We start from the raw sequence: 7,517 nt of genomic DNA, 5'->3' as shown, positions 1-7,517 counted from the left end.
AAAGTATATTGTGGGTACACGTTTACCAAAGGAGCGCTGCTATACAATGTACCAGCATGGGTTCAACTGTATCTCAGCTGTGTACAGGGCTTTTAGAATGTAAATCTGGCTGGAATGTATTGTAACATTTTATTTGAATTGACTTTTTAGTGTGTGACTTTCAACAAATGTTTTAAAATGAGCAGAAATGTAAATTGGCTTTCTGGAGAATGTATGAATCAATGTATAAACATATACATAGATTGATTTATAGAAAGCAAGCATTGTGTGATGTGTTAGTAAAGTAAAGTAAAAAACCTTTCTTGGCTTCCAGTTGTATTCATAAAATTTTAATGTCTCTGGTGTGTTTTTTGATCATGGGATGCCAGCTCTCCATCAACGCATGCATTTTTGAAGCACATTAAAATGGTGTAGTGCTATTTTTTCCTATACTTTAAATGCATATAAAGACAAAACCTTTTTTTTTTGGATAGAGCAGTAAAGGGTTGGAACTGCTTTCAAGTTTTTGTGCTGTCTGTGTTCCCTGCTAGAAATATTCACCCTTTCTAACTGTCCTGGAGAGTATTGCCACTGGGGCTGAAAGTGAAGGACAAGCCAAAATTCTGAATTGTCTGAGTTTGGAGACATTCCCTCTTACTTATTGATGTTTCTGCAGGTAAGAAGTGAAGGGAAATTTCACCAATGAGATACAACTAGCAAAAAACCTGAGAGGGATTTCAATTCTTCCCTACTCTATCCAAAATGTCTTTAGATATAAGCTAAGTAAGAATACATACAGTATATATAATAAATGTACATATACAGTATACATATATTTATTATGATGTACAGTATATATGTATATTTTGACAGTGTGTGGCCCTGCCACTGGGAAAATGGAAGTAGATATAACACAGGGTTCACACATATGCAGAGTGCAAAGCTCTGGAATATTAGGGTTTTGGTGTTACCAGATTGGGTTCCAGAGTTTGGAGATTTTAAAGAGTTATGGGAAGGAAGAAATCTCTAATCCAGTGGCCAGGCCTTGCAGGAGACCGTCAGGCTGTGAGCGCAGGTACACACACACCTAATAATGAAGGACTTGGACATAGTTCAGAGCTCCTGTTAGGAGACAGGTGTACTCCACACAAGATACAGCATTCCATGCTGGAGGAGAGATTCCTTGTCCATAGGACTGGGAGAACCAAGGGTGCTAAGCAAGTCTGGGAGATTGAGAGAGCTGGAATGACTGGGTGAGTCCAAGGGACTGACAGAAGATGGAGGAGAACCCCTATTGAGTAGCTATGGGAACTGGGAAAGCTGAACAAACAGAGAGGTACTGTGTAAGATGGTCTGAGGGACCAGCCAAAAGCCAAGGTTAAGGCCTAAGCAGCACTGCTGCTAAAGAGGGAGCCAGATGGATTGGTATTTTTTCATACCTGTTTTTGATGGGGAAAATCCTCTGCCTGGGCAACTGTTTATGTTGAACTTTGATTTTATTTAATAAAAAAAAAGTCCACTGACTGGCATAGACTCACTATAAAGGCTTCTACCACTGTATCACAAGAGAATGCAAGAAAAACAAGCAGTGGAATTGTCCAGATCCTCGAACAGAAAGTCAGTACCTGTCAGGAACTGTTTCTGCCCTATGCAAAGCAGCCAGAAAACAAGCATGCAGAAGGTGGTGTACCTACAAAAGAAAAAAGCTCAGTGTGTGTGATGGAGAGGATGTCTTCACTTGTGATGGCGAGCCTAGAGAGACCGCTAGTGTTTGAAGATACTGTGGACCTATTGACCCTAACTGAAGGCGGAATGTGTATATACATATAGGTGTCCGTTTATGAACCAGCAGTAATAAATCGCTGCTCAGTTCTCCGGCATTCTCGGAGAACACAGTTCTCCTGTGAATGCAGTTTATGAAGCAGTTCTCCGAACGAAGGGAGAACGGTCTCCAAACGCTGGAGAACGGTCTACAAACTGGAAAACGGCTCATTTTACTATAATCTCGCGAGATTACAGTAAAAGATCAGTTTACTAAGCAGAGGTAAATTATCGCTGCTTAGTTTTCGGTCCCTCTGATTCTCCAGCTCTGGGCTGGAGAATCTGGAGGGAGAACACAGATCTCCAGAGAAGGGCTGACATGATCTCCTGAGTGTCATAAACTGTGAATGACCAGAGAATAGCTGAGATCCGTTGAATCGCAGCTTTTCTCTGTGTCATAAACGGACACCTTACTGTATATTTTGTGAGAACTAGTTTCAAGTGATATTTGAACTTTAAGGACATAGCCACTTGCTTTTCTTTTATAGGGGCTGTTCTTGCCCAATTTTATTTAAAAGAAAGTTCCATAAATCAAAATTAAAGGGTTTAACTTGCAGGGGCTTTCAGCATTTCTCTCTCGCAAAGAAATACACATGCAGTTTCCTGGCTTACACTGGCACTGTTTATCTGGCCTTTAGGCCTTTGTCTCCTACAGACAGTCTTCTCACAAACACAAACTTTGTCCATACAGTTAGCAGCCCCTTGCTGTTCTGGCTTCCACCTCTTTCCTAGGTGGAACCTTCATGGCTCCTGGACGACGTTCTCCTCTGTCTGCTGGGGTGGAGCCCAGAACCATGGTCAAGTCTCTATAAAAAATCCCTGCACACACCTACACAATCTGTGTGCCAGTTCTTAAAACCTGGACCCGGAACTGGAAATTTCACCCCTCCTAAGAAATGTCTGGGCTCCTGGTCCCAACTGGGTTTTACCAACTGGTGACAAAACTGAAAAACCCAGTTTCCTCTAAATTAACCACTTGCCATCCTGAGGATTTACCCCGCTTAATGACCAGGCCTCTTTTTGCTATTTGGCACTGCACTATTTCAACTGATAATTGCACCTGCAATACTGTACCCAAACAAAATTTATGTCTTTTTTTCACACAAATAGAGCTTTGCTTCAGTGGTATTTGATCACCTGTGTGCTTTTTATTTTTTGCGCTATAAACAAAAAAAGACTGAAAATGTTGAAGAAAAACAATATTTTTTACTTTTGTCTATAAAAAATATATAGTAAATTCAACATAAGTCATAAATGTAGGTCAAAATGTATTCTGCTACATGTTTTTGGTAAAAAAAATCCCGATGTGTATATTGATTGCTTTGTGTGAAAGTTATAGCATCTGCAAACTATGGTATAGATCAGTGGTCGGCAAGCCGCGGCTCGCGAGCCACATGCGGCTCTTTACCCAGTCTAATGCGGCTCTTCTGTGTGCCGGGCGCCTGCTCCCCTCCCTCCTCTCGGTCGGCCGCTCCCCTGCCTCCTCTCGGTTGGCAGCCCCAAAAGTCCGCGCGGACCTTTTAATCCAGCCTGCGGATGTGGCTGTCAGGATGTGTGTAGGCGGGGCAGCGTGCCGAACGTGAGGGGAGGGGAGCTAGGCTCCTCTCACAGTCCGCCCTGAAGACCCGAACGGCGCGGGAAGACAGCGAGAGGAACGCAAAAGGTAAGTGAATTGACACGGGGGACTTGGCTTACTAGAAGGGGGGGGGGAATAGTACTGTGGGGGATGAAATACTATATGAGGGATGAATTACTTTATGAGGGATGAAATACTATATGGGGGGATGAAATACTATATGGGGGGATGAAATACTATATGAGGGATGAAATACTATATGAGGGATGAATTACTATATGAGGGATGAATTACTATATGAGGGATGAAATACTATATGGGGGGATGAAATACTATATGGGGGGATGAATTACTATATGAGGGATGAAATACTATATGGGGGGATGAAATACTATATGAGGGATGAAATACTATATGGGGGATGAATTACTATATGAGGGATGAATTACTTTATGAGGGATGAAATACTATATGGGGGGATGAAATACTATATGAGGGATGAAATACTATATGAGGGATGAATTACTATATGAGGGATGAAATACTATATGAGGGGATGAAATACTATATGGGGGGATGAAATACTATATGGGGGATGAAATACTATATGAGGGATGAAATACTATATGAGGGATGAAATACTATATGAGGGATGAATTACTATATGAGGGATGAAATACTATATGAGGGATGAAATACTATATGGGGGGATGAAATACTATATGGGGGGATGAAATACTATATGGGGGGATGAAATACTATATGAGGGATGAATTACTATATGAGGGATGAAATACTATATGGGGGGATGAAATACTATATGGGGGGATGAAATACTATATGAGGGATGAATTACTATATGAGGGATGAAATACTATATGGGGGGATGAAATACTATATGAGGGATGAATTACTATATGAGGGATGAAATACTATATGGGGGGATGAAATACTATATGAGGGATGAAATACTATATGGGGGGATGAAATACTATATGAGGGATGAAATACTATATGGGGGGATGAAATACTATATGAGGGATGAAATACTATATGAGGGATGAAATACTATATGAGGGATGAATTACTATATGGGGGATGAAATACTATATGAGGGATGAAATACTATATGAGGGATGAAATACTATATGGGGGATGAAATACTATATGGGGGATGAAATACTATACGGGGGATGAAATACTATACGAGGGATGAAATACTATACGGGGGATGAATTGCTATGGGGGATGAATTACTATATGGGGGATGAATTACTATGGGGGATGAATTACTATATGGGGGATGAATTACTATATGGGGGATGAATTACTATGGGGGATGAATTACTATGGGGGATGAATTACACTATGGGGGATGAATTACTATATGGGGGATGAATTACTATGGGGGATGAATTACTATATGGGAGATGTATTTTCAGTTTTAAAAATGTGGCTCTCAAAATAAATTTCAATCATGGTTTTGGCGAGATTTGGCTCAGTTGAAAAAAAAGGTTGCCCACCACTGGTATAGATAATGGAATTTACACAGCTTTTAATTTCTGACTGCCTATCACATTTCTTGAGGTACAGATACTGCAATTTACGCCATTTTTTGCTATACAGCACTGCACTAGTTTAACTGACAATTGCACGGTCATGCAATATGGTACAAAAATAAAATTTATGTCCAATTTTTCACACAAATAGAGCTTTCTTTTGGTGGTATTTGATCACCTGTGCACTTTTTATGTTTGGCGCTATAAACAAAAAAAGACCAAAAATTTTGAAAAAAAAAGATTTTCTCATTTCTGTCATAAAAAATATCCAAAAAACTCAAATTTCATCATAAATTTAGGCCAAAATGTATTCTGCTACATGTTTTTGGTAAAAAAAAATCCCAATAAGTGTATATTGATTGCTTTGGTGAAAGGTATAGCATCTACAAACTATGGTATAGATAATGGAATTTATACTGCTTTTAATTTCTGACTGCCTATCACATTTATTGAGGTGCGAAAATACAAGGACAGTAAAAACACCCCCAAATTACCCCTTTTCGGAAAGTAGACAGTCTAAGCTATCTGCTGAGGGGCATATTGAGTCCATGGAAGATTTATTATTTTTCCACAAGTTTTTTGGAAAATGACAAAAACATTTTTTTTTTATACAAAGTTGTCATTTAAATGATATATTGCTCACACAAGCCATGGGTATATGTGTAATTACACCCCAAAATACATTCTGCTACTTCTACCAAGCATGGGGGTACCACATGTGTTAGACTTTATGGGAGCCTAGCCTCATACAAGAGCCTAAAATCCAATGACTACTTTGAAAGCCTGAAGGTGCGTAACTTCCTCATTTCACTTTCTCACTACCTATGACAGTTTTGGAGACCCTCACATGCCAGGATTGCACCAACCCCCCAGAATGACCCCTTTTTGGAAAGAAGCCAGCCCAAGGAATTTAAAAAGAGTCATGGTGAGTATTTTGCAGATCTAATTTTTTCTCATAATATTTTGAAATATAAAAAAAGAAAAGAAAAAATATGTTTTTTTTTTTTCTTCATTTTCCAAAAACTTGTGGCAACAAACGAGATCTTCAAAATACTCTCCATGCTTCTTATCAAATTGCTTGGGGTGTCATTTGGGGGGGGTTGGTGCTATTCTGGCATTTCAGGGCCTCGGAAACTGTGATAGGTGGTCAGGAAGTGTAATGAGGAAATAAAGGCCTTTAAAAGCGTGAAGGTGCTTATTGGATTTTGGGGTCCTGTACTTGGCTAGACTGCTAAAAAGTCTCTCACATGTGGTACCCCCATACTTGGGAGAAGTAGCAGAATGTATTTTGGGGAGTTCACCATAGTGAATAAAATGGTGGGTGCTGCAATTTTCTATGTCACATAGTACTTGCGCAGCAATTTTTCAAATGCAATTTTTTTTAAAAACATGCACTTTTTTTTGCTTTTAATGCACAAAACACAATATATTGGCCAATTATTTGGTAAGATATAAAAGATGATGGTATGCAGAGTAATTTGATACCAAACATGACATGCTTTAAAATTGCACATGCCCCGTGTAATGGCAACAAACTATATACATTTTTAATATCCATAGGCAACATTTTAAAAGCCTTTACAAGCTACCATTTTAGATTTACAGAGGAGGTCTAGTGCTAGAATTACTGCCCTTGATCTGATGTTTGTGGCAATACCTCATATGCATGGTGCAACCACTGTTTACATATCGGCACAGGGTCAACGCTCAGGCACACAGGTGCGTGCATCCCAGGGGCGAGGGTGTTTTTTAAAGTTATTTTTATTTTTACACTGTTCCTTTCATTTTTGTTTTTTATAACTTTTAATGCTATTACAGGGAATGTAAATATCGCCTATAAATTCAATGGACATTGTCATATATTCTTTTTTGAGAAATCTGGGGTCTATCAGACTCTGGATATCTGCTCTGCCCTTACATTATCTAATCTCACCAAGGTCAGGGTGATCAGATGCTTTCCCAATTTACAAATGGCGCTGTTTATATCCTGTGAAACTGAAGTGATGAAATGCTCGCAGCTTCCGATTTCTTAGACTATAGAGATGATTGGTGTCATTCCGGTCTCTAATCAGCTATATGGTCAGCTGGCAGAAACACCGGCTGCATTCTCAGTTTCCCCCGATGGCACGGGACTGCCCAAGAAGGCCGTGGAAGGCAGCGGGGGAGGGGATAGTCTACCACTGCTTGTAAAAGCAATCCTGCAGCTAATTAGCCACTAGGATTGCTTTTACATTAGAGCCGATCGCCGGCTGAAAAAAAACAATACCAGGATGAAGCCTTGCGCATTACCTTAGTGAGTAAAGGGCACATTTATTAAGTTAGGATCTATACTCACAAAAGTAGCATTATAAAAAGCATATAAAATCCAACATCAGCAGACATGTGCGGATCCCATCTAGAGGGGAGACTCTCAGGATGAAGCCGACACGTTTCGAAGGGTTATCCCTTCTTCCTCAGAGCTCTATATATGTGATTTTGCACACCCCTGCCACCCTGTAGAAGAAGAATTTCTATAGGGCTATCAGGAAGTGGTTAAAGAAGTGGTTTGTGACAGAAAGAGAGAGAGAGAGAGAGAAAGAAGG

Source organism: Staurois parvus, unplaced genomic scaffold (assembly GCF_062004578.1).
Source record: "Staurois parvus isolate SC_StPar_1 unplaced genomic scaffold, SC_StPar_1.0 ptg000126l, whole genome shotgun sequence".
Lineage (NCBI taxonomy): Eukaryota > Metazoa > Chordata > Amphibia > Anura > Ranidae > Staurois > Staurois parvus.
The sequence above is the reverse complement of the archived record's forward strand: the minus strand, read 5'-3'. Positions refer to the sequence as shown.